The sequence below is a fragment of the Papio anubis genome, chromosome 13 (assembly GCF_008728515.1).
Source record: "Papio anubis isolate 15944 chromosome 13, Panubis1.0, whole genome shotgun sequence".
NCBI lineage: Eukaryota > Metazoa > Chordata > Mammalia > Primates > Cercopithecidae > Papio > Papio anubis.
Genome location: NC_044988.1, coordinates 25,016,317 through 25,039,242, shown reverse-complemented (window position 1 = coordinate 25,039,242; position 22,926 = coordinate 25,016,317). Strand labels below are relative to the sequence as shown.

Sequence of the window (22,926 nt, the reverse complement as noted above, 5' to 3'; positions counted from 1 at the left end):
CTACTCATTCTTGGTGAACAAGGATAGAATAGTCTACTGCTCAGGTCAGGACAACAGAATCTCTCTCTGGGTCTCCTGCCCTTTATCCTTCTCTGATTCCTAAGGTGGGGGGTGAAAGCTTTATGTTAGCCTTTGAAGAGTATGGCCTTCATGAACGTCTGTTTCCCTGAGCAACTCTATTTGAATGCATTTAATAACTGTAGCTTCTAGTTTCCAGTAAGGAAAATAAATAAGAGGAAACACAACTACAGGCAGCACTGGGATAATGTCAACCATGGAAATATCAGCATGTTCCTGGACAAGTCATGGAGAGCCAAGTGCTCAAGAGCCATTAAATCCTTTCGTAGGAATAGGTTCTGAGGACCAAATGCTATTAGAGTCTTCAGGGAAGCAAGATAACACAGCTGGTAAAGAGCATGAGTGCACTTGGGTCTAGGTTTGTATATCCTGGCGTTGTCACTTACTAGCTCTGTGACCTGAGCAAATAACCTCGTGTCTCAGTTTTCTCATCTTCAAAGTGGGAAATAAAAATATTATCTAATTCATAGGTAGTATTTATGTGGAACACTTGCACACGTAAGCATTCAATATTATCAAAGTGTTAGCTGTTAAATTGTGTATGAAAGTCTTGAATGAAGATTTTCACTCACTGCCTTTTCTCTCACCACTGCCCTTACTCCTTTCTTTTTTACTAAATATAATTTTGCCACTTCAGCCAGGCATGGTGGCTCACACCTGTAATCCCAGCACTTTGGGAGGCTGAGGCAGGCAGATCACTTGAGGTCAGGAGTTTGAGACCTCCTGAAACCTCGTCTCTATTAAAAATACAAAAAATTAGCCGGGCATGGTGGCGCATGCTTGTAATCCCAGCTACTAGGGGGGCTGAGGCAGGAGAATCACTTGAACTCTAGAGGTGGAGGTTGCAGTGAGCTGAGATCACACCATTGCACTCCAGCCTGGGCAACAAGAGCGAAACTCCGTCTCAAAAAAAAAAAAAAAAAAAAAAAGAAAAAACAATTTGTCACTTCATTAACTTTTGAGTACCTACATGGAGACCAAAAGTAAGTTGGCAAGAATAAAAAGAAGAATGCACAAAGCTTATACAAACTTTCCTTGAAAAATAATTACAAAAATAAAAGGTACTTTCAGAAAAAAGAAATTTTACATTACCAAAATTAAGATTATTTTACTCTATTCTAACCCAACAGATACAGGTTGTTTCATAACCCCATTATGGGGAAATTTAGGTAGGGCCATTTTCATCACTTAATTCGTCTCATCCCCGACTCCTGCTGCCTCCTAGAAGCATTCATTATCTCAATATAATTTCACCGATTATTGAGTCGTTATTATTCTGCCGCTTCTACTGTGACCTCTTCATTTCTAAAATCACTCCTTTGCTTCAAAGATGACACACTGGTAAGGATACTAATTTTCCCCTACTCTTGTATTAACCAGGTCCCATAGCCCCAGCATCTGAAATTTGAAAAACCAGAATGTATAATATCATTAGTAAAAAATAGCATATGTAGCAGTCATTGCAACAGCCATTTTCCTGATAACACTTAACGCTTTCTTATCACTGTTTTCTATCACCATGACTTTCAAAGCATTTTCTGTCTGCTTGATACAGATTATATATATATGGATTTTTTATAGTAATGCTTATGGAATATAGTATCATATACTCTTCTTATTTGGTATTATTTGTTGATGAATTGAGACCCAGGGAGCATTAAATAATTGCCGAAGCTGTTGCAGTGAATTCATTGTGAAACCTTGAATCCAGAATCTAGATTTTGACTCTTCAGAAGTCCTGTTTCTGCACTCTTGAGCTTATAGTAGAACTATATGCCCTAGCCCTTTCAAGCAACGTAAGAGTATCACTGGGATTTAACATAGTTACCATAGTATCTCCTTTTCCTTAGTCTGCTTAATTCTATCCCATCCTAAAGAACTTTATATTGGTCTGTCCTGTCACTCTGTCTTCCCTGCAAAGTTTCCCTTCATACTTTCATTCTTTCCCTTACCCTACGGGCATCTGATTCCATTTTCAACCACTCTACTAACTATTGTTGTCATCAAAGTCAGCGATGAACCCCTTGCCAGATCTCCATGAGGCCCCTTTTCAGTCCTTAATTGATTCCGTATTATCTGAGATGATGGAGCATGGACACCTCAAAATTCTTTTCTCCCGCTATTTAGCCTTGCTCACCTGTTCTGATCTTTGCCCTGTGACTGTTCTTCTTAAAACTCCTTTTTGTTAGTAAAGATTTATTGAGCATTACTGTGGAACAGACATCATGTTAAACATTTTACCTGAGTAATTTAAGGGTCAGCCTTTCTATCGTGCAAGAATCATCTTTCCCTAATTATTTTTTGGGAGCTGGGTGTGTGTCACATTCCACTCCCACGTTTATCTGCACTGCTGCTTGCTTCATCTCTGTCACCAGCCCCTAAAGTTTGTGAAATCTGAATACAGATAGTTACCACTTTGATGGGTTTCAAAATGTGTAAATCAGAGATTTGGAGATTTTTTTGACTTTGGGAGGAAAAATGTGGGACATGGTAGCCCGGTCTTTACAGGGGCACACAAAAGATAGTTTCCCTCATAACAAAATTGATTTCTGATACCATAGATCCCAAACAGTTTTTCTGAAAACCCAGTTCTAGGATCTGAGCAATGTGTGGATAAGTGTTAAAGGTTTTTACATGTGAAGGTGTGGTCTTTCATTGCGGCTCTTGCATTTTGCTAGAGGCCAAAAAAAAAAAAACCAAAAAAACAAAAAGAAAAGTTTTCCAAGGAAAAATTCCCCTCTTTAAAGAGAACTACATAATGAAAACTTATGTGGGAGGTTTGGGTGTCCCCAGTCTTGAGTCACTACCCAGAAAAAGAGAGCATGCTAGAAAGCCTTCAGGCATTTAACAGGAGAAAATCCCACGTTTAGGTTTTAAAGCCCCTCTATTTTCCCTCTAATCCTTTCCTGTTATTCCTTGCTACCTCAATTGCCTGTCCTCTTAAACAGTGATTCCAATATTCCCCAGACCTGGGATATCTGTCTGTTTTTTTCTGGAACAGGAGAAGCAATTACTCCATCACAGAAATGGTGTGTGATGTGAGAGAACCAGATTTCAACATCAGTCTTCTCTCAATTCTCCACCCCCTCATTCCTTACAAAGGGATTGTTCTTGCTCCTCAATATCTCTGGAGTCAGCCTTTGGGTGTAGGAGAGCAGCTTGGGAGAGATTGCTAACATGAGCAGAAACAGTTTGTCTCTGTTCAGGATTCTGATGCAATCCAGGTCTCCCTACATCGCTATACTGTATACATTCTCCATCCTTACCATTATGCAAAGCCACATAAAGACCCAACCGCCTTGATGCGCTGTGCCCCCAAATACAAACATGAGGGCTTTGAGCTTCATGTGTTGTGACTTAGCACAGACATCAGATCCAGCTTAAGTTTTTTCTTTATTTAACATTTCCTTCACTCTGTGTGAATGTTCTGTCTCCTTACCTACTTGGAACCATCTAGATTCTCCTTTCACTTAAATGATAAAAAAAAAAAAAAAAAAAAATGCTCAGGATTTTGCCTTAAAGAAAACTTGTCATTTGGCCTCTTTGTCATCTACTGATTAAGGTTGGAAGCTATTTGATCTTAGTGACAGTCTCTCGGCTTTGCTACAACACCTAATACAAGAATTCTCCACTCATTAAATCATAACCCCCTTTGGCTGAACTTGTTCAAGGAATAAAACAAATGCTTCATCTGGACATAGAATTGTGATTTCTTAGTCAGTATAAGATTTAATGGGCATTTTTTAGTCGCGGTTATAGTTACTGTTTATCAACCTTAAAAATTAATTTCAGTATTGTATTTCTTTTAGTCATCTGTCCCCTTTAAAAATGGCAACAAATAATACTGGAAGACAGCTTTTCTTGGGTTTGTTTATTGGATTATCTTTAATAGCCCTGTTTTCGTATTTATCGCCAGGGCTCACGCACAGTCAAATCATCATTAATTAAAATGTGCAAGGCACCCACAAGCAGCATAAATAAATCAGAATGGAGAGGCCAGCCTCACCCGAGTGTCTTGCGATGTGGGTTAGCCTAGAGGAAAGGCACGTTCTCTGAAAATCAGAAAAGAGCTTTTTCTACCCGATTAAAAGCAAGGAACTATGAAGCCACTGGTTTTCCAAGAGAAAGGTCTTTTCAGGCCCCTCCGAGGGTTAACTTTATGACAAAATGAAAGATTATCCTCTGCCATCTGTCGCTGAAACCCTGTCTCCATTTTATATTCAAGCCTTGGAGCAAAGAGAAACTAAAGGAAATGGAGAGACTTAAATGTAACTCGGAGCTGTTTCATAAGTTTATTTCTCATTTGTCTTCATCAGAAGGATTTCAAGATTGGGCCATTTAATAGACTGTCACTGACAGCTTGACGGGAAGATGAGCGGTCCACTGTTGGAGATATTTGGAAGAGGACTGCATTCTGCTGTGGGGATTGGTGGGAAAATAAGGGAGAGACAGAAGTCTAGGTCCTAACATGGAAACCAATTAAGCTAAAAGCCCAAGAAGCCGGTGCTTCTTGGAACAATGGCTTCTGTGGCCCTGTGGAGGCAGCATCCTGCATCCATCCGGGGAAAGATGAGTGGTGCTCTTCAGAGAAAGGTGAAGTGGCCAAGGTGGTGTTCTTGAGAAAGGCAATTGTGAGAGTCTTCTCACATTGTAGGGGTTCAGTTCTGAGGAGAAAGAACATTTGTCAATGAAACAAACTGTGAGGAAGTCACAGCCTTTATGAGGAAATAGCCTTCTCAAAGCAAGATTCCTCTGGCTCCATTACACTCATTTACCAGAAATTCATTTGATGGGTGTGTTGCGCTTCAGTGAATCTCAATGTTCTCCCACAGAATTTCACCTGAGAAATGGGGTCTGGGGGCCTGGTGTGGTGGCTCACGCCTGTAATCCCAGCACTTTGGGAGGCCGAGGCGGGCGAATCACCTGAGGTCAGGAGTTTGAGACCAGCCTGACCAACATGGTAAATCCCCGTCACTACTAAAAATACGAAAATTAGCCAGGCATGGTGGCCCACGCCTGTAATTCCATCTACTCGGGAGGCTGAGGCAGGAGAATCACTTGAACCCGGGAGGCGGAGGTTGCAGTGAGCCAATATTGTGCCATTGCACTCCAACCTGGGCAACAGAGTAAGACTCTGTCTCAAAAAAAAAAAAAAAAAAAAAGAAAAAAAAGAAAAGAACAGAAAGAAAGAAAGAAATGGGGTCTGCTAAGAGTTTTGTTTTTTCAATTCATCGATGGCTTATGGGGTAGATGGGCCGTCAGTTCCACTCTAGTGCAAGAACCACTCCCTCTCTCCTCTCCGCCTCAGAGTTTACTTATTTATTCCAGAAACAAAGGCACAGACGTCATTGTCAGGTTGTGCACTTGAATTTCAACTCAGAACTGACCACAGATAAGCTTGAAGCAAACTGAAAGACTCTTGGTAGATAGTATGGGAAAGTCTAAACAAAACATTGGTGGCCAGGAAGAATGCCTCATGGTGACATGTAAGGAGGCCAACCAATGCCCAGACAAGACAAGGAGAGCCTCAGGAAAGAGAGGTTAGTGACCACACCCTCTGAGTTCTCATTCTGTCCTATTGAAGAGGGAATGAGGCTCTGAATAAAATTCTTTCTCCTCGTCCAGAATCCTAAAATGTTAAAGCTGGAAAGAACCTGAATATACTGTCTAAAGCAAAGCCTTCATTTTTCAGGTGAAGAAAACTGAGGGTCTCAGAGGTCAAGGCACTAGTCTGTGGTCACACAGTTGCTTCACGACAGACCCAGACGTAGCCTGTGATTTTCCTGAGGCTCAGTCCACTTCTCTCTGGTCTGAGGAGACATTTATTTTATTTTAATTCTTTTAAAAAATACATTTTATTTTTAATGGATAATTAATAATTGCATATACTTAATGAGGTACAGTGTGATATTTTCATATATATGTATTCATTATGGAATAATTAAATCAAGCTAATTAAGGAAGAACAATTTATTTTCTTTCTTTCTTTTTTTTTTTTTTTTGATGGAGTTTTGCTCTGTCACCCAGGCTGGAGTGCAATGGCGCAACCTGGCCTCACTGCAACCTCCACCTCCGAAGTTCAAGAGATTCTCCTGCCTCAGCCTCCCGAGTAGCTGGGACTACAGGCGCCTGCCACCATGCCTGGCTAATTTTTGTATTTTTAGGGGTTTCTCCATGTTGGCCAGAATAGTCTTGAACTCCTGACCTCAGGTAATCCAATTGCCTCAGCCTCCCAAAGTGCTGCGATTACAGGCGTGAGCCACCGTGCCCAGTGAACAATTTATTTCCTAATCATCAGAAGAAAAATAAAGATAATATATTCTCTGTTCATGTAAGTATGTCCAAGTAATTTATTAAGGAGTACGAAAAGAGGACTAAAACCCTTAACTAAAAATGAAGTAAAAAGTTTAGATTTCTGGCCTTGCACATGTAGTTCCAGCTACTAGGAAGGCTGAGGGGGGAGGAGAATCACTTGAGCAGAGGAGTTCAAGGCGATAGCGTGCTGTGATTGCACCACTGCACTCCATCCTGGGTAACAGAACAAGATGCTTTTTCTAAAAATAAACAAATAAATAGAAATTTAGATTTAGATTCTAAGAAAAGTTACCTTGATCATTGACTACATTGTTACTTTCTTTTTTTTTTTTTTTTTTTTTTTTGAGATAGAGCCTGGCTCTGTTGCCCAGGCTGGAGTGCAGTGGCGCAATCTCAGCTCACTGCAAGCTCCGCCTCCCAAGTTCACGCCATTCTCCCAGCTACCCGGGACTACAGGCACCCACCACCACGCCCGGCTAATTTTTTGTATTTCTTTTGGTAGAGATGGGTTTTCACCGTGTTAGCCAGGATGGGCTTGATCTCTTGACCTAGTGATCTGCCCACCTTGGCCTCCCAAAGTGCTCGGATTATAGGCATGAGCCACTGCACCCGGCCTGTTATTTTCTTTTTAATAAAATTCTCTATTATTTCTAGAGTATGGCCAGACATGGTACATAAACCTTCAAAAGTGTCCTGGCACGTCCATCTCTTCTCCTATCCAATAAATCACATTATTCTCATCTCCACTTCCAGTTACCTTCTTAAATTTCCCAATTCTGGTAATATTCCCTTTAAATGTTAGGAGAATGCACATTCATTTTTAAAATTCCTGTATCCACTTAGCAAATTATAGCTAAAACTAAAATTTAAATACTTCATCAATCTTATTTCTAAATAGAAAACAGGTAAGTACAGGCAAGTCTGAATTATAGAACTTTTTGAAAGAAATTTAATTGACTTAATTGCAACAAATGAGTTTATAAGATTTAAAAAAAGACGTTGGGAGTGGGTGGCTGGATAAGAATGAGCTGTAATCACCATAAGAATTATTTTCATTTTTCCAGGCTGGCACTTTGCCTCACGTCTGTAATTCCAGCATTTTGGGAGGCCAAGGTGGGCAGATCACTTGGGGTCAGGAGTTCAAGACCAGCCTGGGCAACATGGTGAAACCTCATCTCTACTAAAAACACAAAAATTAGCCAGGTGTGATGGCGTGTGCCTGTAGTCCCAGCTACTCGGGAGGCTGAGGCAGGAGAATCGCTTGAACCTGGGAGGCAGAGGTTGCAGTGAGCCAGATGGTGCCACTGTATTCTAGTTTGGATGACAGAACAAGAGCCCATCTCAAAAAAAAAAATTATTTTCATTATTCTGAAGGAAGAAATTGGCAAAGTTCGTTTGCAGCTGGAGCACAGTCTTAAAATCTTTGCCACATTATTGTCATGCTTAGCAAATACAAACTATTCCCACCTCCACCAACTCCCTTAGGACTCAGACTCTGTAAGATTTACAGAGTTCTGAAGAAATGTCTTCCTTTCAAGATGAATTTATGGAAGCATCTGAAAATTTAAAAAGCATATAAAATAGTCATTTGCTAAATGCATCAGACCCTCGGGGACTCTAATGAACAGTTGTGTTGAACTGGATACATAAAGCTTTCCATTTGTTATCATCTCCAAAATCCTTGTCAAAGTTGTCATCATCCTGAAGGCCTGACTCATTTTTAGCGTATCTGAGCAGGCTGTTCCTATCTGTCAGTTATAATTGTTCTTCTCATTTCTCTAGTCATTTTGGTGAAGGTTCCCCCGGCTGCACAGCCCACTACACCTCCTCCCCCAGTTGTCCCAACTGACATACTTGGATTTGGTATTTGCTAAGATGTCCAGTTGTGAGCTCCCCCACTTCATTCTGGATGTGGCTCATCACAAACTGGCCACTGCTCTAGATTCGCCCAGATTGGTGCCACTGAAACCGTTTTCCTTTTTTAAGAATGTTATATGAACTGATGAGGTTTCTTCTAGATGACTTCCCCCATATATTGTTACATTTTGTGTGAATAAAATAACCAATAATTCCTGGTGGACAATGCAGGATGTTTTGCTAACTTTATTAGCTAGTTTCCCAAATTTGGAGTACACAGTTACTATTTTTTCCTCTAAAGTAGACTGGGCACGGCGGCTCACGCCTGTAATCCCAGCACTTTGGGAGGCCGAGGTAGGCAGATCACCTGAGGTTAGGAGTTTGAGACCAGGTTGGCCAACATGGGGAAAACCTGTCTCTACTAAAAATACAAAAATTAGCTGGGTGTGGTGGCGGGCGCCTGTAATCCCAGCTAGTCGGGAGGGTGAAGCAGGAGAATCACTTGAACCCAGGAGGTGGAGGTTGCAGTGAGCCAAGATCATGCCATTGCACTCCAGCCTGGGCAACAAGAGTGAAACTCTGTCTCAAAAATAAATAAATAAATAAATAAATAAATAAAGTAAATATGTTCTGCCTGTTTAACACCAGAAGGTTTGGCACATGGGAGCCACTCACTGCTTTTTTTGTTGTTGTCACTGATTTTTCTCTTTCTTTTAAGTATTTAAGAAAATAAGATGCTGGGCCAGGCGTGGTGGCTCACACCTATAATCCCAGCACTCTGGGAGGCTGAGGCAGGTGGATTGCTTGAGGTCAGGAATTCGAGACCAGCCTGGCCAACATGGTGAAACCCCGTCTCTACTAAAAATACAAAAAATTAGCCAGGCGTGGTGCGTGCACCTGTAGTCCCAGCTACTCAGGTGGCTGAGGCAGGAGAATTGCTGGAACCCGTGAGGCAGAGGTTGCAGTGAGCCGAGATCGCCTCACTGCACTCCAGCTTGGAAGACAGAGTGAGACTCCATCTCAAAACAAAAAAAAGAAGAAGAAAATAAGATATCAAATAATGAGTTTTCATTACAAATAGTATAACGGACCAAAAAAAAAAAATTACTGATTTTTGAAGATCACTTTCCGATGTAAAGAAAAACAAACAGGGCTGGGTGCAGTGGCTAACATCTATAATCCCAGCACTTTGTAGGCTGAGGTGGGACTATCACTTGAGGCCAGCAGTTGGAGACCAGCCTGGGCCATATAGCAAGACCCCCATCTTCACACACAAAAAATTAAAATTTAACTGGGCGTGATAGTGTGCTCTTGTAGTCCCAGCTACTCAGGAGGCTCAGGTGGGAGATTGCTTGAGCCCAGGAGTTCAAGGTTATAGTGACTGTGATTGTGCTACTGCACTCCAGCCTGGGCAACAGAACAAGACTCTGTCTCAAAAAAAATAAAAAGAAAGAAAAGAAAAAAGAGAAACAAGCATGGTGATGAGTCAGGTACTGTGAAATGTGCCAGGGAATACAAAGATGAGCACATCACTATCAGTCTTTGATTCTAAGGGCTTTAAATACACATTTAGTTTTCTTACAGTTAGATGATGTTGTAAACTTGCACAATCCGTAACGTGCATTAGGAAACTGGGCCATGAAGCAGTAACAAAGTAGAACCTCATCCATTTATTCACATCACACTGGGTAGGCTCTCCTTCCTCTGATGACTATGCCACTGGAAAATGTGGTCCCAGAGTCATTCTAGCAGAGAAATGAGAGAAAGGAGGTTCAAGCGGAACGTTTTCAAGGGTCAAACTTAGAAGTGACTTACGTTCATTCTACCCACCATTCCTGGCTCAGACTCTGACACACAGCTAACCGCAAGGAAACCTGAGGATTGTTATCTTACTATGTGCGGAAAAAGAGGAACTGGCGTGATACTAAAGAAAAAGTGATTTGCGACACATGTGAAAATGGTAAGGTGGACTTTATTCAGGACTGTGGTGATAGGTATAGTAACTACCGAAATAGAGTTTCAGAGCAGTGGAAGGGGATTGGACTCAACTCTGTGTACAACAAGGAAAAGTGGGAATGTATAGCCAAGAAGCACAGTGGAGGAGTCGTTGGATGGAAAAAGAAATAAAAGGAATGGTTACTAAGAGGAAACATCAGAGGTAAGAGGGGATTCTAGCTAACCAGGAAGAAGGGTTCTTGCTAGGGTGATCAGAAATCACCTGGGAGATGGTGAGAGATGAATGTGGTCAGAAATTAAGAGTGATCAGATACCGAGGATGAGGGATCATGGCTAAACTAGCTTAGCAGGATTCTTGCTAAAGTCAGGCTCTTGAGGACAGGCCCAAGGGTGGGCCCTGTTGAAAAAGAGCTCAAAGGGGCTGGCTAGGGTTTTGTCAAGAAGAGAATCTTTGTGAGTAGCAAGCACTTAGCATTGTTTCTTTTGCATAACCGGAGATCTTTTCCTCTGAATGTTTCATAGAATGTATCAACATGTAAAATCAATGTCAATATTTCCCACAACCATGGTAAATTAATGTTTTTGTGATCATAATGGTACTTCTCAAAGAGAGCTATTTATTCCTTTATTGAATCTGTCATATCAAAGAAATGGTGCACATTGATAAAGTTTTTATCTGTGGCTAAAATCTTTGCAACTAATATTCATGTAAAAGCATACCTGAATTATAGTTAACAAAATTGTTCTTTCTGCATGGTATTTTAATAGTTAAAGCAAGATTCTTTGGCCACACTTTCTAGTTCTTGTTGTGTCCTTAATGTAGTTGGTTAAATCGAGTCTCCCAAAAAGATATGCTGGAGTCCTAATCGCCAGTACCTGTGAATGTGACTTTATTTGGAAATAGGATCGCAGAGATAATCAAATTAAGGTGAGGTTACACTAGAACAAGATGTGCTCTAAATCTAATGACTATTTTCTTACTGAGAGAAAGAAGATGGAGATTTGGATACGGAGACACACAGACTCACAGGAAGAAGGCCATGAAGACAGAGGCAGAGACCGAAGATATGTAGCTGCAAACCAAAGAACTTTAAGGTTTGCTGACAACCATAAGAAATTAGGAGAGAGGCACGAAATGAATTTTTTCTTAGAGCCTTCAGAAGGAACCTACACTGCTGACACCTTGATTTTCTTTTTCTTTTCTTTTCTTTTCTTTTATAGAGGGGGGGTCTTGCTATTTTGCCCAGGCTGGTCTCAAACTCCTGGGCTCAAGTGATTCTCCCACTTCTCTCTTTCAAAGTGCTGGGATTACAGGTGTGAGCCACCACGCCTGGCCAACATCTTGATTTCAAACTTCTAGCCTCCAGAACTGTGAGATGATAAATTTCAGTTGTTTTAAGGAACCCATCCTGTGGCAATTTGTTACAGTAGTCCTAGGAAATTTGTGCTCCACTTACAAAGAATCTGGTCTTTAAGTGAGAGAGATGTCATATTTAGGGTCTTACTTTGTGCAAGGCACTGTTAGACATTGGTGATTCAAAGAAGGTGCAAGGAGCTTATAAATTACTGAAAGTGAAAGACATGTAATTACATATATTTGAATTCAACTGTGGAAAAAGCATTTTTGTCTTTTAGAATCCCCAACCCCAAAAAAGAATATAAAAGATTGTGTTATGCATTACTACTTCTTATTCTTCCTCTAATAGTCAAATAATCCACTTCAATTCAATAATTGTCTATTGCCTAACTATAATCTTTTGAGACATTAAGTATATTACTGATATCATACAAACTATGATACAGGAAACATCCTATTTGTTTATCCTCAGTATTACGGGAAAATTATTGATGTGTTTATTAACACTTTTATGATTTAGAATGTTGCTACAAGCTAAGAAGTATGTAACAGTTGATAATTTTTGGAAATCAATTCGTATCAGGAAAACAAGGGCAAATAAAAAACAATTATTCATGATGCAGGTTGGTTTTTGAGGCCAAACAAAACAGTTGTTTTGTGTTTGAGATGGGATGTCCAACCTAGAATACCTCTGTCTTAGTCTGTTCAGGCTGTCTTAACAAAACACCATAAGCTGGGTTGCTCATTCACAACAAAAATTTATTTCTCACTGTTTTAGAGGCTGGGAAGTTCAAGATCCAGGCCTCAGAAGATTTGGGGTTTGGTGAGGGCCATCTTCTCACTGTAGCCTTACATGGTGGAAGAGGTAAGGCAGCTCTCTGGAACCTCTTTTATAAGGGCACTAATCCAGTTCATGAGGACTCAGCCCTTATGACCTCATCACCTCCGAAATTCTCTATCTCCTAACACCATCACTTTGACAGTCAGATTTCAACATATGAATTTGTGGGAGTCACCAGCATTGAGATGATAGCAACCCCTTATTAGAAATCATTCATGAGGAACTGAAACTGTCAGGAAACCTCTGTGTAAATGCTGGGAAACAAACAAATAATGCTGATAATTACCTGACTGCTTTTGGAATTGTCCCTTTTTGTGGCATCTGCTGAACGTGAGACTAGATCATTGTCAGCTGATTGCAGAAGAACCACTATGATATTATAATGGGGTCCTGACTCCATGACTGTGTAATGCATGGCTTTCTAAGTGTTTATTACTGACCTAACTTTGCAGCTCCCCTAGATCCCCTAACTCCACCATCTTGGGTTGCAACCAATGACGTGTTATTGCAAAACAGGTAATCTCACTCAGATAAGTATTAATCAGAGGGGCTGCATTTCCAGAGTTCATTTCAATGGTTTTCAACTGATTTCTAGAGTTTAATATCAATAGCCATTTCTCTTCCATAGGAGGGAGATGAACCATCCTGTTTGTTCAATAATCAGTGACAGCGTGGCTTTAACGTCTCTTCCACTCCTTTCCAGCTCAGGTCTTTGTTAACTTGATGGAGATAGCTTGGGCCAGGGAGGGCAGAGTGAAGATGAGAAAGCAAAAAAAGTGTGTGAACAGTTTTGACCAGCAGCATTGACTCTGTGCTAAATACTGTGCTCAGCTCTTTGGATGTTATTTTGTTGAATTGGAAAGAACACTGTAAAGTTTTCTTGTGAGGCACACTTTCCTACTGAAGAAATAAAAGCATTAAATAACTTGCCCCCAAATACATAGCTATTAGAATTGAAACAAAGACTTCAGCCCAGATCTGTCTAATTTCAAGGTCCTTGGTTTTTTCTACTACATTTCTCTTTGAGATACAGTTACTCAAAGGTGCCCAAACCTCTGCCTCCCTCCGGTCCTGGTGCCTTTCCCATGTTCCTGAGAAGATCATGTGGCACACTTCTCTAAATGTCTCTGTGCCATATCTCTTGGGATCAAAAGGCCATTCCAATAACTCTTGTGTATTTCTTAATGTATGCTCAGATGGCCCTGGTTTGCATTTAGAGAAATGAAGCTAAGATCTTGGTGATAACTACATATATATTTTGGTGATAACTACATATATATACGCACACATATATATGTGTGCGTATATATATATATTTGATTATGTGCTTGTATTTAATTAAGTGAGTGCCTACCGTTGTGAAAATACTTTTGAATACAATTCTGAAGTTGTGCGAGGGAACTCGGACAATAGGTATGCTGGGAGCTGTCTGATTTCCTTGTCCTAGGTTCTTACTCAACTTTTCTAGACAACTCATACAATGCAGTAGAAAAAGAATTCTTTATTCCCACTGCCTTTCTTTAGCTCTTCTTCAGAGCAGGGGAAGTGTGACTATGGCTTTAGATAGTTTAAATAGTCCTTCAAAGGTGGCAAATAAACAGTATCAATGAACAGAAGACAAAATGAGTGACACCCATTTGAGTTTCAGTTTTATCATTCAGTTTCATGGAACTCCAAAGAATAATGTGATTAAGTGGTTTGTTTTTGCAAGGATTTTCCAGGTGAAAGATCTGAGCTATATACGGAGGAATCATAGGATTAAAATAGAGATGGGTTTGCTTCTACGACAGCATTTTGCAAAATAATGTGGCCGGGTACCATTGCTCATACCTGTAATCCCAGCACCATGGTCGAGGCAGATGGATCACTTGAGGCCAAGAATTCAAGACCAGCCTGGCTAACCTGGTAAAACCTCATCTCTACTAAAAATACAAAACTTAGCCAGGCCTGGTGGCACGCACCTGTAATCTCAGCTACTCAGGAGGCTGAGGCATGAGAATCACTTGAGCCCAGGAGGCAGAGGTTGCAGTGAGCCGAGATTGCGCCATTGCACTCCAGCCTGGGTGACAGAGTGAGATCCTGCCTCAAAACAAACAAACAAAGAAACAAACAAAGCAAACAAAAAAACACACACAAAAAACCCCACCTCTGATGTGACCCATGGATAGAAAACAACAAAGTTTTAATGAGACTATATATGCTTGTACTTTAAAATGGGGCTAATTCATAGATACAGAAAACTATACTTATGACAGTTTATATAAATGAGCCACTGGACTGTCCAAATTTACCTCTTTTTATTGTATGGGCCTAGTGACTGCAGTGGCGCGATCTTGGCTCACTGCACCCTCTGCCTCCCATGTTCAAGCGATTCTCCTGCCTCAGCCTCCCAAGAAGCTGGGATAACAGGCACCAGCCACCACACCTGGCTAATTTTTGTATTTTTAGTAGAGAGAGAGTTTCACCATGTTGGCCAGGCTGGTCTCAAACTGTAGACCTCAAATGATCTGCCTGCCTTGGCCTCCCAAAGTGCTGGGATTACAGGCATGAGCCACCATGCCCAGCCAGGAGAAGTGTGTATATATATATATATATATTTTTTTTTTTTGGAGACAGAGTTTCACTCTTGTTGCCCAGGCTGGAGTACAATAGTGCAATCTTGGCTCACTGCAACCTCCGCCTCCTGGGTTCAAGCAATTCTCCTGCCTCAGCCTCCTGAGTAGCTGGGATTACAGGCATGCGCCACCACGTCCGGCTAATTTTGTATTTTTTAGTAGAGGCAGGGTTTCTCCATTTTGGTCAGGCTAGTCTCAAACTCCTGACCTCAGGTGATCTGCCCACCTCAGCCTCCCAAAGTGCTGGGATTACAGAGATGAGCCACCACACGTGGCCTAGGAGAAGTATATTCTAATTAACAGAGTCACTTAGGGAGAGCTGTCAAAAATAAAGATTGTCCCATACATTCTGATTCAATGGGAATGAATTGAGATCCAAATATGTGTATGTGTGTGTGTGTTTGTTTTTAACTCTCCAGTTGATTTTGGAGAATGCTAAAAGATTTGGGCTACCTTTCTAAGCATGATTTAGGAAAATCTCATCCATTTTCAATATTTGGATCCAATGGATTGGGAAGGATTATAAACATTAGAAGAGTTTCAAAGACTGATTCTCAGGCATCCCTCCAGCAACAGCAAACTAGGGTACAAGTTCAGGGAGAAAGTATACAGCAAAAGAGGGAACACTTAGTAATAAACAAGTGCTGTTGTCCTGAACAGACTCAGACTAAATTTGAACTTCTCTATTATTTTAGCCTTGGAAATAGTAGGTTATAGATGGTTTAGTTTCTCGCCATTACTCAGAACAGTACCCTGATGAATCAGCTAGGACTATAAGAAAATATCTGGACTTACATGATTGAGACAATTACTATGTAAGATGACACACTTGAAATTCGTATTTCTTGGCTTATGAACACATGTATCGTGTAAAGCATGATATCTTAAGACCCTGATCTGAGTTTGAGAGGAGTGGGAGAGAAATAGGAAAAAGCAAACTAAATAGCAAGGCAAGGTTATTTTTAAAAGGACCAACCAGAGGACTACATTTGTGACCCACCAATTCATTTTCTCCATCAGTTCATGGAACTATCGTTGTTGCCTCTAATAAGAGGCATTTGCTTTCTCCATCAGTTCATGGAACCATTGTTGTTGACTCTAAAAAGAAGAGAAAAGGTATTTCATTTTTTTCTGATATTGTCTTAGAGAAGCAAAGCAGATTTGATATTCTTGGCTTGTGTAACATGTATTTCTCTCTTAAGGTGCTCAAGTATCTCCACAGGAAGGCCATTTAGATGGTGGGTCTTTGAGTCATGGATCTCTTTAAAAATTCTACCAAGAAACAGACACCAAATTTTGCATGCAATTTCAGGGACTTATGGACCCCAGCTTGACCTGTCAGCCTCGCAAGGAAACTAGTGGTGGAATTTCATTTCCATTCTACCAAATGAATTTCAGTTGATTAAAAAGTGACCAATTGTTACACTCCATAGATCAGAATCTAGCCTCTTATACATCTGTGAATATAACCTTTTGCAGAGGTAATTAGTCATGTTGAAACTAATTTTTTTGTTTGTTTTGAGATGGAGTCTCTCTCTCTCGCCCAAGCTGGAGTGCAGTGACTCCATCTCGGCTCACTGCAAGCTCCGCCTCCCAGGTTCACACCATTCTTCTGCCTCAGCCTCCCTCTGAGTAGCTAGGAGCTGCAGGTGCCAGCCACCACACCCAGCTAATTTTTTGTATTTTTTTTTAGTAGAGATGGGGGTTTCACCATGTTAGCCAGGATGGCCTCAATCTCCTGCCCTCGTGATCCATCTGCCTTGGCCTCCCAAAGTGCTGGGATTACAGGTGTGAGCCACCGTGCCCGGCCCTGAAACCAATTTTAAAACACTGAATCTCTATTAAGCCCTCACAATGTGCTTACCATGACTAAATGTATTTTTTATATATATATATATATATATATATAAAATTTTAATTCTTAAAGTCTGCATAGATGAATGCAATAAGATACTCAAGAGTAAGTAACTTTCCCAGAGTCACACAGTTTTTGAGTCACAAACTTCAAAGTCAGTATCTAACCACCATCTACTCCTTTACTTTCCCACCCTAGAAGGAAAATTTTACTCTCCACCTACGATGGTTACAAATTTTGTAAGGTGTGTTTTCCCTGGTAGAAGAGGCTTCAAGTAATGATCTATACCTAATAATATCCAACATTAATTTTGAAATTCTGACCACTGATCTTCATGAAATTCCAATGGAATTTACTTCTTCAGTTCTAAAATTAACACGACCAATTTAGTAATTCAGAAGATTATTTTTGTCCATTGGACTAGCTTATGATCTCCTTGAAAGCTGAAACCATGAATGCCTCACTTATCCTTCTCACATGTGGCACGCCTAGGCCTTAGGAAGATGCCCAGTGTCAAATACAGGAACGTGTTTGTTCATCTCAGTTCTCAATTGCTTCCCAGAAGATACTGTAGCTTCCCACAGATGTAAACCAGGAGAATCCTCTTGTAACAGCTTTAACAGGCCTGTTTCATTTTATTTCTACTAAGTAGCATACATCTAATTCATTTTAAAATCCAGCTCTTGATCTTTAGCTTTAAAAATGTGTACCACTTGCTGGGCGCGGTGGCTCACGCCTGTAATCCCAGCACTTTGGGAGGCTGAGGCGGCCAGATCACAAGGTCAGGAGATCCAGACCATCCTGGCGAACATGGTGAAACCCTGTTTCTACTAAAAAATACAAAAAATTAGCCGGGCATGGTGGCGGGCGCCTGTAGTCCCAGCTACTCGAGAGGCTGAGGCAGGAGAATGGTGTGAACCCAGAGGGCAAAGGTTGCAGTGAGCCGAGATCGCGCCACTGCGCTCCAGCCTGGGCGACAGAGCCAGACTTTGTCTCAAAAAAAAAAAAATATATATGTACTGGGCATGGTGGCTCATGCCTGTAATCCCAGCACTTTGGGAGGCAGAGGCGGGTGGATCACCAGAGGTCGGGAGTTCAAAACCAGCCTAACCAACATGGAGAAATCCCGTGTCTACTAAAAATACAAAATTAGCCAGATGTGGTGGTGCATGCCTGTAGTTCCAGCTACTCGGAGGATGAGGCAGGAGAATTGCTTGAACCTGGACTCGGAGGCTGAGGCAGGAGAATTGCTTGAACCTGGGAGGCAGAGGTTGCGGTGAGCTGAGATTGTGCCATTGCACTCCAGCCTTGGCAACAACAGTGAAACTCTGTCTCAAAAAAAAAAAAAAAAAAAAAAAAAAATCCAATGTGTACCACTGGCCGGGCATGGTGGCTCATGCCTGTAATCCCAGAGGCAGGTGGATCAGATGAGGTCAGGAGTTCAAGACCAGCCTGGCCAACATGGGGAAACCCCGTCTCTACTAAAAATACAAAAATTAGTGGGGCATCATGGTGCATGCGTGTAATCCCCGCTACTTGGGAGGCTGAGGCAGGAGAATCACTTGAACCCTGGAAGCAGAGGTTGCAGTGAGCCGAGATCATGCCATTGTACTCCAGCCTGGGCGACAGAGTGAGAAAAGAAAGAAAAGAAAAGAGGAGAGGAGAGGGGAGGGGAGAAAAGAAAGTGTACCACTGAAAAACGACCTTTAAAGTTTGAAATGCTATTATTCAGTACCAAGTATTATGTTCAAACCAATATGGGCTTCTGTATAAGGGACTGCACATCATTGGGCAGATTTGATTAGCTGTGACAATTGTCTAGAGTCCTTAAAGATGACTTTAAGCACAGTCTAGGAGTGTGCTATGTGACACAGTTTGGATATTTGTCCCCGCCCAAATCTCATGTTGAACTGTAATCCCCAGTGCTAGAGGTGGGGCCTGGTGGGAGGTGAATGGATCATGGGGGTGATTTCTTATGGTTTAACACCATATCCCCTTGCTGCTGTCATTGTGATAATGAGTTGTTGTGAGATCTGGTCATTTAAAAGTGTGTGGCACCTCAACCTTCTCTCTCTTCCTTCTGCCCCCACTTTGCCTTGAGTAAAAGCTCCCTGAGGCTTCCCCAGAAGCAGACGCTGCCATGCTTCCTGTATAGCCTGCGGAACTGCGAGCCAATTAAACCTCTTTTCTTTATAAATTACTTGACCTCAGGTATTTCTTTACAGCAACACAAGAAAGGCATAATACACTACATATTAATAGCCACATACGAGTAGTGAGCATTTGAAATGTGGCTACTTTTAATTGAGATATGCTCTAAGAAATTGAAGATAGTACATATAGCACATTTTAAAATGCGGCTATTAGAAATTTTAAAATTACATGTTGGCCTACATTAAATTCTATTGGAGGCCGGGCGCAGTGGCTCACGCCTGTAATCCCAGCACTTTGGGAGGCCTAGGCAGGCAGATCACTTGAGGTCAGGAGTTTGAAACCAGCCTGGCCAACATGGAGAAACTCTGTCTCTACTAAAAATACAAATTAGTCAGGTGTGGTGGCGCATGCCTGTAATCCCAGCTTCTTGGGAGGCTGAGGCAGGAGAATTGCTTGAACCCAGGAGGTGGAGGTTGCGGTGAGTCGAGATCATGCCATTGCACTATAGCCTGGGCAACAAAGGTGAAACTCCATCTCAAAAAAAAAAAATTATATTGAAAGGCACTGGTAGGGAATTTAAAGCACAGCTGTTGGCACAAGAACCATTGGTAGACAGCATTCTAAATAAGTAATTAAGGCCAGGTGCGGTGGCTCACATCTGAAATCCCAGCACTTTGGGAGGCAGAGGCGGGTGGATCAACAGAGGTCAGGAGTTTGAGACTAGCCTGGCCAACATAGTGAAACCCCATCTCTGCTGAAAATAGAAAAATTAGCTGGGCACGGTGGTCCATGCCTGTAATCCCAGCTACTCAGGAGGCTGAGTGAGGCAGGAGAATCACTTGAACCCAGGAGGTGGAGGTTGCAGTGACCCGAGATTGTGCCACTGCACTCCAGCCTAGGTGGCAGAGTGAGACTGTCTCTAAATAAATAAATAAATAGAAGTAATTAAACGTTTTCTATTTTTGGTAAACTACTGATTTTATAGAGTATTTAATCATTTTCAGTATGATAGGTTCTCAGTTTATCAGTTTGTAGATCAAATAAGCAATTTTCCTAGATTCCCTTTTGATTCCTAAAATTTAATAGGGATCTTTGAAAAATACCTCCCCAGTCCAGAAAAATTGTCAAAAACTCCTCTAGTTTGGACAAAAGGTAGAGTTTGAGATGTCTTAGTCAGCATTTAGTCAGATATGAGAGCATTCATGATGTTTCTGGCCTAGAGAATGGGAGACTTTCTGATCACTCTACATATGTTCATAGAAAGACTATATTTTGTGGTTGTTTTATAAAGCAAACCACATACATATACTTGGATCACTTCAAAGCCAAACAGAAACGACTATGTATTATCAACTCCTTAGAGAATTTAAAACAGCAATTATTAAAAAGCACAAATAAAATTAACTGCTGGATTGGAGTGCTATTCCTTTCACATGCTTTCAGTGTTTCCTAGGAGCAAATTCACATCATTTCTAGGTTTTGTTAAACACATTTTAATTTTGTTAAACCTAAACCAGATCTTGTTTAATTTTATTAGGCTGTTCTTGGCAGGTGTTATATAAAATGAAGTAAATTGTGTTTAAGAACCACAGAGTAAAAAATAAAATCATGACCTTAAAATGGAAAATTTTGGATTTATACTACTCTTGTTAAATCCATCAACCTGAAAAGTTTCACCAAAATAGGAGAATTAGTCACTGTGGAAGATAGATCCCTGTAAGCAGATCAAATAAAGGTAAACCTATTCTGTTAATCTTCTCTCCTTTTACTTCACACCTTCGCACCCTGAATCTTCACTAATGTAATCCTTTTAGTATTTTTTACTAGGTGTTTTTTTTTTAACTTAGTATTTTTTACCAGTGTAATCATCTTCTTTGTATTGAGTCACATAATGGTTACATGTTTTTTCCTGAATGGACACCAGTTATAAGTGGGATGCTTGCTGTTACCATGGGTCCCAACTTATCAAGTAAAAACTGCTATCCTTTAATCCACTTTAAAAGCCTGTCTTTCATTCAGAGACTCAAATAAAAGTGCCTATCACTCCAACGCTAAAGGACCATGCCTGAATATGAATGCATCACATTTTGATGGCTATAGATTGCATCCACTTCTAATAAGTATCATCACTTTATTTATCAAACCTCTGAAGTCTCAAGTTATTTTTGTCATCTGATATAATCTAGCCACTGATAAAACTGGTTATGCTACCCCAGATATGCAAAGCAATCTAATTTTCACGCCAACCAAATAAGCCACAGCATAACTAAAAACAAAACTTGTTTATGCATAGACAATTTTAGCAGGCATTTTTAAATGTAACACAGATGCTAAAGGTTAATGGCTTGGATGGCAGATTATTCTTAAGTATTACAACTTTTGACTGTAGAGTTACTTTTACAATATCAATTAGTGTAAAACTTAACATTAGAAGCCAAATAATTTTAGTATGTGGATATTATTTATAAGGCCTACTATGGGATAAATCTATGGGAGGGGTTCCTCAGGAAAAATGACCCTACTAAGAAAGAACTTTTCTCATTAGGGTGGACATGAAACCACAACACCAAGATGTGTAAGAGTTTTCTTTAGAGAAATGCTTGAGGTTCTATAATAGTAGACGAATACCACACAACAGAAAATCTAAATCATATTTGTTAACTGGCATTGTTTGCATGTTTGAATACATTTTTAGTGATGGGAAGGGACAAGAGGGCAGAAGCATATTATATAGCAAGGACCAGCCAACATTTTAAATTTATCCTGGACTATATTCACAAGATCAGTCTGAAAAATTTACCCAGACACAAGTATTTAAGATGAGGTCATTAGGCTATTTGTATTTTTTTTTTCCTGGCGGATGCCTGAGCTCTACAAGGTAAGTGCTTAATGTTTTGTTAATAGTTATTGCACTAATCTAAAATTTAAGAATGTATAATAAGGATTTCCTGTTAACTTCTGAGTTGACTGAAAAATTACTCCAATTCCTGAGCAGCTTTGGTTACATTATCAATATATAGTCTGAGGTTCTGTGGTGTCAATAAAAATGATCATAAAAAATATATTCAACACAGATTAGCCAACTAGAAAATAATCTGTAACTTCTTTCATCTTGCTGTTAACGACTTAAGTATCCTTAGCAACATCCCTACCCATAACAAAAGGAAAGTGGCACTTAGCAGTTGCAGACAAAATGGAGTCTTACATTTATGGCACAAACAGTATTAACTTTACTTCTACGGCTGTAACAGAAATACTCTGGAAGAAAACACAGAAACAGTCTTTGCTTTCATAGAAATATAAAACCAGCACTTGTGCATGGAAATAGCTATAAAGTATTAAATGGCACTTTTGTATTCTGTTCTACATGTACACTTGTTTTTAAAGCAGGTTGTACAAACAGGAGAAACTGTATTTCCAGTTTCTTTTTGTTAACAGCCTGTTGCCTCACCCATGGAAACTCTTCTAGGTAGTTTAAGGCTACATAATCTTATTGCTCATCAACCAGCAACCATACCCATCACTCTCCAAAATTATAAGCTAATACTTACAGACAAAAACCACTATTGAGAACTTTGCATTCAAACAGACAAGAGTCGGCCAGGCGCGGTGGCTCACACCTGTAATCCCAGCACTTTGGCAGGTGGAGGCGGGCAGATCACGAGGTCAGGAGGTGAGACCATCCTGGCTAACACACTGAAACCCCATCTCTACTAAAAATACAAAAAATAAGAAATAAAAAATAAATTAGCCGGGCATGGTGGTGGGCGCCTGTAGTCCCAACTACTCGGGAGGCTGAGGCAGGAGAACGGCGTGAACCCAGGAGGCGGAGCTTGCAGTGAGCCGAGATTGTGCCACTCTACTCCAGCCTGGGTGATAGGGCGAGGCTCCCTCTCAA

At 40.7% G+C, this 22,926-nt stretch overlaps 1 long non-coding RNA gene across 1 annotated transcript; it reads right to left on the bottom strand.

Annotated features, from left to right (window-relative positions):
* Positions 1 to 1,023: 1,023 nt before the first annotated feature.
* On the bottom strand, positions 1,024 to 22,726 carry LOC103878403. The gene is made up of 4 exons (XR_638584.4): positions 22,580 to 22,726; positions 16,020 to 16,117; positions 9,833 to 9,995; positions 1,024 to 4,742 (listed from the first exon to the last, which is right to left on the bottom strand). It is a non-coding gene; the product is annotated as an uncharacterized LOC103878403 (long non-coding RNA).
* Positions 22,727 to 22,926: the final 200 nt, after the last annotated feature.